The 14907-nt window shown below is 38.0% G+C and overlaps 1 long non-coding RNA gene across 1 annotated transcript; it reads right to left on the reverse strand.

Moving 5' to 3' along the window:
- Position 1: 1 nt before the first annotated feature.
- LOC148779902 (uncharacterized) lies at positions 2-5714 on the reverse strand. Its single transcript, XR_016044045.1, has 2 exons — positions 5012-5714; positions 2-226 (listed from the first exon to the last, which is right to left on the reverse strand). It is a non-coding gene; the product is annotated as an uncharacterized LOC148779902 (long non-coding RNA).
- Positions 5715-14907: the final 9193 nt, after the last annotated feature.

A 14907-nucleotide genomic window follows, 5' to 3' on the forward strand; every position in this document is an offset into this window, starting at 1 on the left:
CAGTAAATCTTATCATGGACACATCATAAGATTATATAAAAGATTATCTGGTACGAATACTAGAGAAAATGTTACATTTCATGTGAAAATTTATATTGAATCTAGTGTGAATGCTAGAAAGAAAAATTATATATGGCAGCACCTTCTCGTTAACTTCCAATGGATTCTAAAACATGTCTCACGCTCCAATCTCCATTCATGCAAGAGAGTACGCATCAGCGGAAACCTATTCTAATAAGAATCAGGCTACATTTCAAAGTAATAAAGGAAAGTACATTTGTGCATAAGTTACAAGCAATAAGAATGTTAGCACTGTCAGTAAATAGTGATGTGGTTTCAACCAGAGTTATCAGATTCGCATTGGAGACCTCTCCATTTTAGCCAGCAAATGGAATTATAGCAGATCCAAGCAAAAATCTATAATATTTGTAATAAAATGCCGATTTCAAAATATCAGGGCATGCATCGCTTCGGTTTGGAGTCTAATCCCAAAGATTCTATAGCATAAAAATGAGGTCAGTAAGAAATAAAATGGAAAGAAAAACAATGCTGAAAAGTGAAAAAGCAAATCACAAAGATTTATCTCGTTCAAGGCTCTCTTAAGGGCAACAAACTTGTTCTTCTACTAATCGGAACAGCATCATGCCAGTATGGGAATACTAGTTTGTTTTTGGACCACTGCACCTCTGTGAATGCATCAGAGCTCTTGCAGGTAAAGTAATACCGAGGATTGGATGTCCGAGTTCAAACCCACCTTTCCCTCCCCTCTTGTCTCTAAGCTGTTGGAGACTGTAATAGGTGTGGCTATGGAAAAGGAGTGGTGTGATGAGTATTTGACGACATCTGGTGCTTACCTGAGGGGTAATATTTAGGGCTGGTGTGAGGAAGAAGTTATGGGGTGGAAGGAAAGGGGGAGAATCTCCTAAAAATGGTATGCATTGAGGGTTGGTATTCTTAGACTGGCCTTTTAAAACCTTAGAAGCAAAGTATGATCTACATATCACTTCGCTTAGCACCTCAACCTAGGCTAGAAAAACCTCTCCTCTATAGCCTCAGCCTAACAAAAATAAATGGCAAGACCCTGGCAACGCCACTCAAGTATGATGTTCTCGCAGTGTGCTCCCTAAATTCCTCCAGAACCTCTTATATAATCAATGGACTCTCCTCTTCTTTAGCCATATGAGGTACGTCACTTTACTCTCCTCAATTTGCACTCTAACCAATTTACCCTTGAACCGCTCTTTTCCAAGTTGCTTAGGATTCTCATAAGAATTATCCTCATACTCTCCCTATTCCTCCTCTTCTAGTGTTTGGTTCCCTCAGAACCAACACATTAGCATCTTTACATGATTTCCACGGAGGGTCAATAGAAAACATCATCCTAACACTAGAGTTTGCAAGATTTATGCCAACTACTCCCTAATCTGCTGGAGGGCTTCATATCATTGAACAAGTCTTTGTAGGATGGATTTTTGCCAACTACTCCTTACTTAACCACGCCCATGGTCTTGTCCACACGCCATACCTCGACCAAGACCCTGGTTCACAATGCCTTCGCCTGCCATGGCTGTGAACTCATCTAACCTTACTATAGAACTTTCCTAGACCTAAGGAAGGCCACTTCCTAGCCTCCAGGCAGCCACTTGAACAAAGTTCCAAACTTGGGAACACTAGGATGGCAATAAAAAAAACCTCACAAACTCCCTATTGACCTTAGAATAGAAGGCTACATCACAAAGCAAGACAGCATAAAAGGAGTATAGCAGCAGAGAGACGACCCTAAAGACCTAATGGACACCTTAAAACTCTGGGACATACCCTAAATAATTTAAAGATTGACCTCTAGCCCTAGAACTTGCTCTTGTACCAAGTTGATGTACGCATTGAATTCAAATAAGGTCAAATATCTTCAATTTCAATAGGTAATTGAAAACCAAAATTGTGTAAATCAGTATTAAATTTTAAGAATTTGTTTCAGAGTCCAGCAGATGATATTACGAATCCATAATGGATTGGAATCTATCCTAATACAAAAAATTGAACACGGTCAATTTTAAAGCTAACCTACAGCCTGGAGAAAAGAAGTTGGTGTGAAATAACTTCAAATTAATTCCAGAAGTTGCCATTAATTAGTTCAAAGGTTTTGAAAAATTAACGAGGTGTAAAAAATTAGGGTTCTGATTCTAGATGGCAAATTAAGGTTAAATTTCAATGGATTATAGATATAGAATTCTAAGGATAACCTATGGGTTAATTTTAAGGTTTTAATTGATTTTCAACAAGGAATGTTTACTCGATCGGAGGGTTATTATAATAACAAAAAATTGAAGAAAGAATTAGGAAAATATGGGAGAAAGTGAAAATCAATAGCAAAGAATGTTAAAAAAAATCAAAGAAAAAATAAGACAGAAGGGAAGGACGTCCCTCTCCAATCAAACAGTTCGAAGCCCTTTCCATGGTTTTACTTTCTCAAAGATCTCAAAATAAAACATCCTCATCCTGTGGGGATGGACGTCCCTCTCCCTCCCTCCACTTTTTACACATACTTAAAGTAACCTAAAATACATTTAACTGAAATAAACTAATAAAATGAACAAACTGCCGTTGAATTCTCTGGAGCACCCAAACGACAACATAACTAAAATAAATTAAAAGCCCAAATAAATATACTTTCACTCGCCAAAAAATTTAATAAAAAACAAAAAGCCCAAATAAAAAATTAAATTTAAAATGGAACTATAGAAGGCCATGATGCCTTCATCAACTATGGAACAAGCAATGGGAGTTTCACATTAATAAAGGATCTTGATTCAAAGTCACTGCTTCGGGTCGAATTCAAGGTGTAGCGTCCCAAATATCCTACACTAAGGTGAACCTACAATTATCCAAGACTATATCTAGTTCGAATCAAAATAGCCTAACAGTGTTACTGAATAATATAGTAATTAATAGCCTCAACAAAAGTCCTAACCAAAAGTGTTACTGAATACTGAGGACAATAAAAGTCCTCAACAAGGGGAGGAGTGCACATCCAAATTATGCAATGAATTCGTGGAAGAGTGGCGTTTGAGGTAAATACATCAAAATATACATCACGCCTAGTGACCAAACTCTTAAATGACAGAGCCCCAAAATAAATTGTTGAAGGATCAGTAGGAACAGCAATATGTTCGCCCATTCAAGAAACGAATTACAGACTTGGGTCAAGAAGAGTGGATACTTGATGCATAACACTTCCAGATTGTAAGACATCCATATGTCCATTTGGGGCGATAAAGAACTGAATTCAAATACCTTTTTGGGATCTGTATCCATTTTATCAATTTTCCAAATTTCTAGTTCTATGCCAACCTTAATTAAGTTATTCAAGGTTTCCTTATTCTTATGGATAGCCTTTTCCTTTTTTTCATTTTTGATCAAGCCACCCGGATTTTAAGGGTCCCATCACATAGTATTAATGGTCTAAGATTGTAAATACCATGAGCCAATCACCATAGCCCAACTAGAAGTACAATGGTTATGTCACATATGGAAGGTCCTCTATGTTGCCAACATGTTACACTCATTTACAATGAAAATTTGACTTATCTTGTTCTTTCGAGATATGATGAAATGAGATGAGGAAATGTAGCTTTAGTGCTTCCCTTAGTTGCGTTTCTTCGTTCTTCAAAGGAATGTCTAAGACACTGTTTGGGGGGGGTGGGAGTAGCACAGATCTTAGTTATCTTTTCGGGCAACCAATCATGGTGAGGGGTTTGAAGCCACTTAGTCAAACGAGAAGGCTCCAATGCTCCCATCATACTCCACATCCATGACCCAAATCCAATTAGGGAAAAGAGTTGGTAATGAGATTCCAAAATTTCCGTCCAGACAGCAGAGTGTGATAGGAACTTATTTAACCGTTCTGGGTATCATGCAATAAGGATCTCATTGGTTAGGTGGTGAAACCACATGCAACAAACACGATTCCAGTAACAGCACTTATCCAGGTGTTTCCTCATCTCAACCGAGATAGACAATGGCCTAGGGCAATAATGATCTCATTGATCAGATAGCTAAAAGTATCTACAATTAGTTTGTGGTGAAGACAATCACTATATATTGTTCATAGTGATCAAACTACATTTGGTACAATGATTGTGATTCCTATGACCTGAATGACTACAAACAGGGGATCTCAATTCCAGATTTCCGAATCCCTGTTCTCGATCATCTCTGGCTTTTCTAGGTGTATAAATGTTGGACAATCAAAGTACAACCGACCAAAATAACTGCAAAAATCTAGAGCCCCCTACAGAATCAACCACACATCAACAAAGCATGTCTATGGCCACCATTGCCATCTCAGAGAAGCAAAAAAAAGGAACACATGGATAGAATCGCATAACGAGAGCATTTCAGAGTACATACCCATAGAAAAGAGTAAATATAAAATAAAATATAAAGTTATAAACAGTCTGTAGACCATATGAAGACTGAGAACGACAGGAGAAATAGCACCCTTGATAGCATTGATACTCACATCAATAAGTTCAGCAAGTGAGCATTCCTTCAAGATCTGTTGAAATGGGAGATCACGAGGTACAATTTCACTAAACTATTTCCCAAAATGACAAGAAAAATCCTTGAGTTTCAAAAATTCTCTTTGCCTCTGAAACCAGGAGAGTGCAAGAGAATCAACATGAATAAATTGGGATAAAAAAGAACCACAAACAGTACGGACTTCATCATCTAAAAAGCAAAAAAGAGAAGAATCATTCAAACACCAACTTAAAATCAAATACTACGAAGAGAAATAAAAAAACAAACCCCCAATTTGAATAGGATCGAGTCCCGTCCCAAAAAGAAGAGAAAGAGCATTTCAGAAAGAAGTAAATTTGATCAACGAGAAAATAAAAGAGAAAGTAAAGGAGGGAAGCATTCAGGAAGGGAGAGACACATATTCAATATAATTACGGAGGGAAACCACGCAATCCAATCGGCAAAAAACCAAAAGGTTGGGAATGGAGACCTGCTCCTTGAAAAGGCGTTCCTCCTCCTCGTCCTTGTCTGTGTTGTAATCCACCGATCCAAACAATGAATAATCGTGGCAGTCATCATTGTCATAATGTAAAGGAGTTTCATGGAAGCTGCTGCCCTGTGTACTCTCATCCTCATCAGTTTCATGGGAGCTGCTGCCCTGTGCACTCTCATCCTCGTCCGTTGTGAAGTCCTCCTGCGTATTCTTCTCCTCCTCTACCCCTCCTGCACTGCTTACCTTGACGCATCTGCTTCCATGGCAGTGATGAAAGGAGAGAGGGAGGGGAAGAAATCCCTGTGATAGCGCGAGAAGGAGAATAAACAGGGTAGGGGAGAGAGAACCCCCATGCCTTTTCTCTCTCCCTGTGCGCCGAGCCCAACGCCTTATGGCTCGATTCCATACGAGGAGGGGAGTGAAAACTTAGGGCCGCCGTTTTCTCTGCCTCGAGTTGAATCGGTTTTTGGCTTCCGATTCTTTACTCTCGACGCGGCTTGAGCTCCTAGAAAAGAGGCCCTGCCCTTTCTCTTTAAGCTTCTGAAACTTGATCATCCATTGGTCCACGAAACCAGACATTCTTCTCTCTCTTTCCTCTTTCTCTCTCTTCTCTTCTCTTCTCTTCTCTTCCGTTCCCTTCCTTTTTGGGTGACCGGGAAAATGGGGAAAATCCTCAGAAGGGATTGAATAGATCACTTTCATTTTGTTTCTCATGACCCCTCTAAAACCTTCTAAAGATATGCAAAGACCAGAGGCATCACCAAACCGCGCTCAGTGAGAACCAGGTGAACAGGCAGTTTCAGATAGAGAGAGGAGAGGTTCAACGAAAAGGAGCCGGTTCAACCCGCTTAACGTTGCAAGTCCCGAACTATAAAAAAAGGTGTTAAAAAATATAAAAATAAAATATCTTCGAGTACCCTATGATTTGCAGACCCACACATTTAGAATAGGGTGCGGTTTGAACAGGCCCTAGGCTCTAAACAATCAAATTAGAGCCTACTTTCAAATATTATCGAAAAATGTAGTTTCAATATAGGAAATCTTTGTGATAGCCTTAAATTTTTTTTATATTTATTTATACAGTTTAAAGCTTAAAAAATAGTGTAGATCATCAGATTTATGAAAACTTGAAAATTAACGGTCCAAAAATGTGTTACAAAATACGCTATTTTCAAAACTTGAATCTATTTTTTTCTCGAGGCCATGCTTCTTGATGTCGAGATGATCAATTTGAAGATATTTGAACACCAAAACAACCTCTTCTAGTGAATTCTTGAGATAGGCTCAAATTTGATTGTTTAGAGCATCGGCTCTATATAAACTTTTTCCATAAGTAAAATTAAAAAAAAAATCCAAGAATATACTATACGTTTTCTTTTTATGCAATTGACCTCCAACCTAATCTTTTCTTTCAATTTTTTCCCCAAAATATAGTTGCTATGCAAATACCCCCAAAATAGGGGCTCCCGCACTGTGTAAGTGCGGTCCGACAGTAGGGCTCCGACACTATGTACAGTGCGGTCCGATAGTAGGGTTTCGGTACTGTGTAGGGGCTCCGACACTGTGGAAGTGCAGTCCGGCAGTAGGGCTGCGATACTATGTAAAATGTGATCGGGTAGTAGGGCTCCGGTAGTGTATAAAGTGTAGTCCAACAGTTGAAAATGGTGGTCCAACAGTAGATGTTATTGGATTCCAAGACTCCGACATTATGTAAATAACGGTCCGACAGTACTCAGTTTCTATCCCATAGTTGTCTTAAGGTAGTCCAGCACTTATGCACTCCGATAATGTACTACTCGAGTCCAAAAGTCAACGTCAAATCTAGCCAAAATGATTTTTGTATACTTGGAAGGGCAATTCCATCTAAAAAATGGACTTTTTTCCTTCGGGGTATTTGCATAAACAGTTTGTTTTGGGGGAAAAAATGAGATAAAAAATTAAAAGGGGTAAGTTGAATAAAAAGTGTGGTCTTTAGGTTTTTTGTAATTTTCTATAAATTATGTCAATCGTATAAAAATTTTAGAAAGCTTTTCTCCTAACCCTTTAAAGTCATTGAATCACATTTTTATTTTATATTTTCGTCCCAAACAAATTTTAAAATAACACGAACCATATTTCTCTCGCACTATCCTCTTTTGCCTGACCATCACTCTTTCTCTCCCTTTGGTTTTATGATTCGCTAATTCTCAACCTTTTACTGGGGTCCTTTGAAGAAGTGCAAAGTTGGATTTTTTTGCTCCCAAGAAGCAAACCAATCCACATACTCAAGCAGCAGCTCCTGGTTGAGAATTAGGTTTTGCTCTGCTGCAATGCATCCCCCTGTGACCACCTTCCTTATTGAGTCTGCAAATATCTTAGATACGCAGTCCTCTTCGATTGCGAATTTAGGGAAGTTGCACTGAGCCAAAGGACCAATGAATTTCAGCAGAGCAAGGAAGCAGCCTCCCATGATTTCCAAAGCAAAGACAATGGGCCTATTCAAGATGGAAGCTCCCTCAACTTCCCAAATATGAAAAAATATCCATGATTTTTAAAAGAATGACCAACGGACTTCTTCTTCTCTTTCTTATTCTTTTGTTTTTTAACATTAACTCGAAAGATGTACTTCTTTTTTTTAACATTAACGTGAAAGATGTACATGTATTATGCTTTATAAATTCGTCAATAGTGGCTATACAAGTCAAATCCAAAACCTACATGCTATCAGAGGAGCTTTTGTAATAAAAACTGGTTTGCATCATTATTAAATTACCATCATATCTTTAGCTGATTTCTCTCTCGAATGTACAAGTACCGGTGCTTGTAAAATCAAACTAGAACGGTTAATTGAATATGGGCTTAGATGTGGTTTAATCGGTCTAATCGGTAAACTGGCCGATTCAAGCGTTCTAATAGAGCAAGTTTCGGACGGTCAAAAAAATATTGTAAAAAATAAAAAAATAAAATACAAAAAAAATCTACTAAAATATTAAAAGCAGATAAAGAATGATTAAAACAAAACACATTCATATTGAAGTTGAAAATTAATGAAAAAATAATGGATTTTAAACCATTTTATATTTTTCAATGGCTATTTTCAAAATTTTCTAAAAAAGATGGAAAAATATAAAAGTGAGTATTAATGACCAAAACAATTTTTAATATTTACTATAATGTAAAAACTATTTAAAAATGCATTACAAATAAAATTCTTTATTTTTTAAAAAATACATACATTTTTTTGAAATTTATTTTTTAAAATGCCAGTTGATCACCATAACCGCTCAAAACCGAAACCCACCACTGGTCGATTCCGATCTAACCGGTCGATTAATGGTTAAATTGGGCACTCAAGGTACACATTTGTGGACGAGCAAATGAGAGCCCAAAATAGATCCGTACCCAGATGAATCCATCGAGCCATGGAAGAACGACCCCTTCTCTTTTTAACCTGAATTATGTTCGGCCCTTCGCCTATCCCATCCAATCACCAACAAACCTCTCCTCACTTCTACGCTTCTACCTTTCAAAAATACGAGAGGGGTTTAGGGCAGAGGGAGTGAGAAAGAGAGAGCCAAAGCCTTTTGGCTGCTGGTTAAGGGAGAGTTATGCAAAGGAAAAAGATAAAACCTAGAAAGAGAGAGAGTGAAAGAGGGAAAAGTAAAAAGCCATGGTGAGAACGATAATGTTATTTTAAAATTTGTTTGGGATGTAAATATTGTATAAAACATGATTTTTTGGGTCTAAAGGGTTAGTAAAAAGATTTTTAAGAAAGTTGATACAGCGAGATACATTTCAGAGTCACGGGTCTATTGAGAAATCTTACATCAAATTAAGGTGCATGAAGATATTTTCTCAATATAAAAAATATATTTAAAACGCGATTCAAAGCATATCCAAATAAAGTTAAAAATTAAAGAAAAATGATTCTAAATAAATGATTTGTGTCTATACTTTTGAATTTTTAAAAAAATGGAAAAAATGTAAAAATGAGCTGTAAAGGCCAAAATAATTCCCAATAGTTGCCAAAATGATAAAAACATTAAAAAATATATTACAAACAAAATCCTTTATTTTATACATTTTATATAATTTAAAAAATAAAATACACAACTGTTTCACTCAAATTGGAATCAATCAGTAGCCGATTCCCATCCAACTTGTTAGTTAGAATTTGAACCGCCCAAAATTTCCTACAGCGGTTTGATCATCTCGAGATCAAGTTGCATGGACATGAGAAAAAAAAAAAAATGGATTTCAAGCTATGGAAATAGTGTATTTTGTAATGTATTTTTGGACCATTAGTTTTTAAGATTTTCCAGTGTTATAGATCTATCGATCTACACTATTTTTAAATCTTTAAACTTTATAAATAAATATGAAATTACATGTTAAGGCTATCACAAAGATTTTGAGTATTGATTTCTCAACACTATTTGGAGGTAGGCTCAAATTTAATTGTTTAGAGCCTAGGCTCTACACAAACGGCACCCCTAAAAAAAACATATAATTGTTATAGATATAAATGCTTGGTCCAAAACAAAACGCACAGCTATTAAAATACAACCAAATATCAAAATTAAAGTATCGTTCTTCCTCTATATCATGATGGTGCCCGTCATTAAATTATCTCAACATTGAATTGGGATTATGGAAGTCATTAGTAGACAATGATAGATTTAGCTACACTAACCATTTGATGAAAACTCAGTTAATCCTAATTGGCTGCCTTTAAAGGAATTAAGGCAAAGGTTACACTGATCCCAACTCCTATATACCATTAATGTGAGACCTACAAAGTTATATGTTATTTGTGCAAGGAGATTAACCTATTAAGAAAAAAGATAGAAAATGATGAAAAAATATGTACTAAAAAGGAACTCTCAAGTTTGTATGTCACTTGATGGCTCAGTATATAGGATTCGGTATAAAACCTTGAGTGCCCGTGTGATTTAATGACAAACCAAGCAAGTTGTTCATTGATATTAATTTTTTTTTTCATTATATTTTTATATTGTTATTTTTTGGAAAAAGTTCGTATAGAACCAAGGCTCTAAACAATCAAATTAGAGCCTTCCTCAAAAATTTCATTATAAGAGGTTGTTTTGATGTTCAAATACCCTGAAATTGATTATCTTGAGATCAAGATGCACGGAGATAAGAAAAAAAATGGATTTCAAGTTTGTAAAGTGTATTTTGTAACGTAATTTTGGATCGTCAATTTTCAGTACTTTCAAGTTTTTATAAATCTATCGATCTACACTAGTTTTGAAGCTTTAAACTTTATAAATAAAGATGAAAATATTAAGGCTATCAAAAAGATTTCCAATATGGAAACCACATTTTTTTACACTATTTGAAAAGTAGGCTCTAATTTGATTGTCTAGAACGTAGGCTCTATACAAACCGCACCCCTTAGTTTTTTTGGTATTAGTACCTATGGTATGTGGAGGACCATGTTTTTGAGGTGCCCGATCGGGCACCTCAAAAACCGATCCGAATCTACGAATCGGCGACCCGGATCGGGATCGGCTGAATCGGTCGGATTAAAGCTTAAAAAAAATCCGAAAAAATTATTAAAATTCATTATAAATATTGTTTTTTAAGAATCCAATAAGAAATGAGGGTACTTCATTATTAACTTTCATTTTTTTCATCAATTCGTGAATAATGGGATGCTCTTTCCCTGTATAAACTTAAGTATTCAATTTGCGTAACATAAAAGAAAAATCATAGAATTATTATGGATAAAATATATAATTATACATGAACTATAATAAAGAGTAGACTAAATCAATGAAAGAATGGCCATTAAAATCTCGTTTTGGAGGAAAACCCTAATCCGCTAAAAAAAGCCAAATTATTACAGTTAATACAACTTAACTAATTATAATATTATATACTGAAATTATAATTATTAGTTTACATTTTATAATTATTTTATTAGATAAATAATAACAAATTAAAAATATTTTATAATATTATCTAATTTAAAATGTATTATTGACAACTGTAAGAAAAATAGTACATTACATTATTTGTAATGTAAAAATTAATAAATAAAATAAAAGATTTGGTTATCAATGTAAAAATTAATAAAATATGTATAAATTTTGGAAATAACACTTTATTTTATTATATGCCCAACGAGGAACAAAAATTAGCTCAAGAGGGGATAAACTCTTATATGGCCCAAAAGGGGATTCGAATGAGGGGATAAACTATTATATAGAACAAGCAGGGATTCGAACTTGAGAAGTCAAAGCAACTAACATTAGTGAAAACTATCATGCGTCCTTAGCATATGTGCTTAAAATTGATTATTAATAACATATATTTACATTCTGTTTTCATTTAATGATGTTTGGGAATTATCCCACATCGAATGATGAGTATTCAAATATGCTATATAAATAACTATGTCATTGGAAGGTAAACACAAATGTGAAAACACAAAGGCATCCGTGCACTCGTGCATGTGTGTGTCGCATGTGTGACACATGTGAGAGTGGTGTGTGTCGCACGTGTGACATGTACACACGTGTTAAAGTGTTTTTGAGGCATGAACTAGCTAGAATCAGTGCACACATGCACACGTGCACGTGCATATGGCACGTGTGTGAGTGCATGTGGCACGTGGTGTGTGGCATGTGTGGGAGTGTGTACCGATGTACACGTGCATGTGCGTACGACACGTGTGGGAGTGTGAGAGTGTGCGTGGCATGTGTGAGAGTGTGTACCGGTGCACACGTGTGAAAGTGTTTTTGAGGCCAGAACCATCTAGAATCGGTGCACAAGTGCACGCTTGCATGTGTGTGTCGCACATATGGCACGTGTGGGAGTGTGTACCGGTGCACATGTGCATGTGCGTATGGCACGTGTGGGAGTGTGTGTGACACATGTGGGAGTATGTACCGGTGCACATGTACGTATGGCACGTGTGGGAGTGTGTGTGACACGTATGGGAGTGTGTACCGGTGCACACGTGCATGTGCGTATGGCACGTGTGGGAGCGTGTAACGGTGCACACGTGTGAGTGTGTGGCACATGTGGGAGTGTGTATCGGTGCACACGTGCGGGTGTGTGGCACGTGTGGGAGTGTGTAGTACATGTGGGAGTGTGTGTGGCACGCGTGGGAGTGTGTATCGGTGCACATGTGCAAGTGTGTGGCACGTGTGGGAGTGTGTATAGTACATGTGGGAGTGTGTGTGGCACGTGTGGGAGTGTGTACCGGTGCACACGTGTGAAAGTGTTTTTGAAGCATGAACTAGCTAGAACCGATGCACACGTGCATGCGTGCATGTGTGTGTCGTACGTATGGCACGTGTGGGAGTGTGTACTGGTGCACACATGCATGAGCGTACGGCATGTGTAGAAGTGTGGGAGTGTGTGTGGCACGTGTGGGAGTGTATGGAACGTGTGGGAGTGTGTACCGGTGCACACAAGTGTGAAAGTGTTTTTGCGGCCAGAACCAGCTAGAACCGGTGCACACGTGCACGCGTGCATGTACGTGTCACACGTATGGCACGTGTGGGAGTGTGTGTAGCACGTGTGGTAGTGTGTACCGATGCACACGTGCATGTACATGTGGCACGTGTGGGAGTTTTGTGGCACATGTGGGAGTGTGTGTGGCACATGTGGGAGTGTGTGGCACGTGTGGGAGTGTGTACCGATGCACACGTGCACACGTGTGAAAGTGTTTTTAAAGCCTGAACCAGCTAGAACCGGTGCACACGTGCATGTGCGTGTCGCACGTATGGCACGTGTGGGAGTGTGTGTGGCACGCATGGGAGTGTGTACAGGTGCACACGTGCATGTGCGTATAGCACACGTGGGAGTGTGTGTGGCACGTGTGGAAGTGTGTGTGCCACCTGTGCGAGTGTGGGAGCGTGTGCGGCACGTGTGGGAGTGTGTACCAATGCACATGTGTGAAGGTATTTTTGAGGCAAGAACCAGCTAGAACCGGTACACACGTGCATGCGTGCATGTGCATGTCGCACGTATGGCACGTGTGTACCGGTGCACACGTGCATGTGCGTATGGCACGTGTGGGAGTGTGTGTGGCACGTGTGGCAGTGTGTACTGGTGCACACGTGCATTTGTATATGGCACGTGTGGGAGTGTGTGTGGCACGTGTGGCAGTGTATATCGGTACACACGTGCATGTGGGTATGGCACATGTGGGAGTGTGTGTGGCACGTGTGGGAGTGTGTGTGGCACGTGTGGGAGTGCGTACCGGTACACACGTACATGTGCGTATGGCACGTATGGCACGTGTGGGAGTGTGTGTGGCACGTGTGGGAGTGTGTACCGCTCGTGTCACGTACACACATGTGGGAGTGGTACGTGTCGCACGTGTGATGCGTACACACGTGTGAAGGTGCTTTTGAGACTAGAACCGGGAGGGAACCGGCTAGAACCAAGAGGGAACCGGCTAGTACCATGAAGGAACCGTTAGAACCGGGAGGGAACCAGACATAACCAGGTGGGAACCGCTAGAACCGAGAGGGAACCAGACAGAACCGGGTGGAAACCGACGGTTCTGTTCTAGAACCGGACGGTTTCCGATTTTATGCCGGAACCGACACGGGCTATGCCAAATTCTCGAGTCAAATCGAACGAGTCCGGTTTGACTCGCCGATTTTTAAATCATTGGTTTAAAACGTAGGTAGTTTTTTTTTGTATTAGTACCTATGGTATGTGGAGGACCATGTTTTAATTTAAAAATAAAAAGGGTTTTTTTTTTGTTATAGTTTTTCCTTAATTAAATATCAGGATTTTAAATAGTTCATTTCTTTAATATGTTATGATAAGTTTGATAAAAAAAAACCACGGAAACAATAAGGCAAATATTCGTGACAGGTGTGGGTTGTATTTCATAAAATAATATGATGAGAAAACAAGAAATGAAAACACGAATAGTGACGACATATTAGTGACATCTGTCCAGGGTAGCATGGCTTCGTCCCGAAGTATTCAACGTGGGCGGCTTTTGTTTGCCATTTTGACTATATACTCCCGCGGGACTAGTTTTCCTGCATTTGCTCCGTTGGTGAAACTGAGTAAATAAGCACAATAGTTAGTGTACGCGAAAGTAACCCCATCAACCCCATGGCATGGCGACTCAAAAAGGAAGTCAAGTCTGCATGACAGATTAACAATCTAAAGGTTGAATAGAGACTTCGAATCGAAATTTTTTATCACAATAATCATCTGGCTATTATTAAGTCATTTGAAAATTTTAAGAGGGAAATTTAACAAAATTTAGTATTGTCAGAGTTTTTTTTTTCAATTAATTGAAGTCGAGGTACATGAATCATGGTTCGTCGTTTGGATTTATAGAAAGTTTCGACAAAGTTTTACATCGACTGTTTAGTTGACACAACCCATTTCATTTACTAGACGAGTTAAAAAAAAGTTTAAAATCCAGACAAATTTTAAACGAAAATTTGATCAAAATATATTTAATTTATGACAGTTTAATAATCTAATACTTTTAAAAAATTATTCCAACTCATAATTATATATATTGAAATTTTGAAAAATCAAATTAATTGACTAATTCCCTTTTGGCTCTTTCGCTGTAGCAAAAACAAGAATTTGATCAAAATATATTTAATTTATGCCTGTTTAACAATCTATTATTTTTAATTAACAATTCCAATTTATTATTATATATATATTCGGATGGAAATTTGGAGAAGTGAAATGAATTGACAAATTCCCTTTTGGCTTCTTTGACCCTTGTAAATGGAAGTGTGTAGAACCCACCCTCTAGATTACTGTCCCGGAGAATGAGAGAGCGTAGTATACAATAATAGGGTCTTGCGGGAGCACTAAGGGAGTAAAAAGAGATGGGAATTTGGGAAATGCAGCTTAATAAGAACGCTTAGCGGGCAAGGTAAAGAGCCTCC

Source organism: Amborella trichopoda, chromosome 11 (genome assembly GCF_054954075.1).
Source record: "Amborella trichopoda isolate Santa Cruz 75 chromosome 11, AtrichopodaSantaCruz75HAP2 v2.0, whole genome shotgun sequence".
NCBI lineage: Eukaryota > Viridiplantae > Streptophyta > Magnoliopsida > Amborellales > Amborellaceae > Amborella > Amborella trichopoda.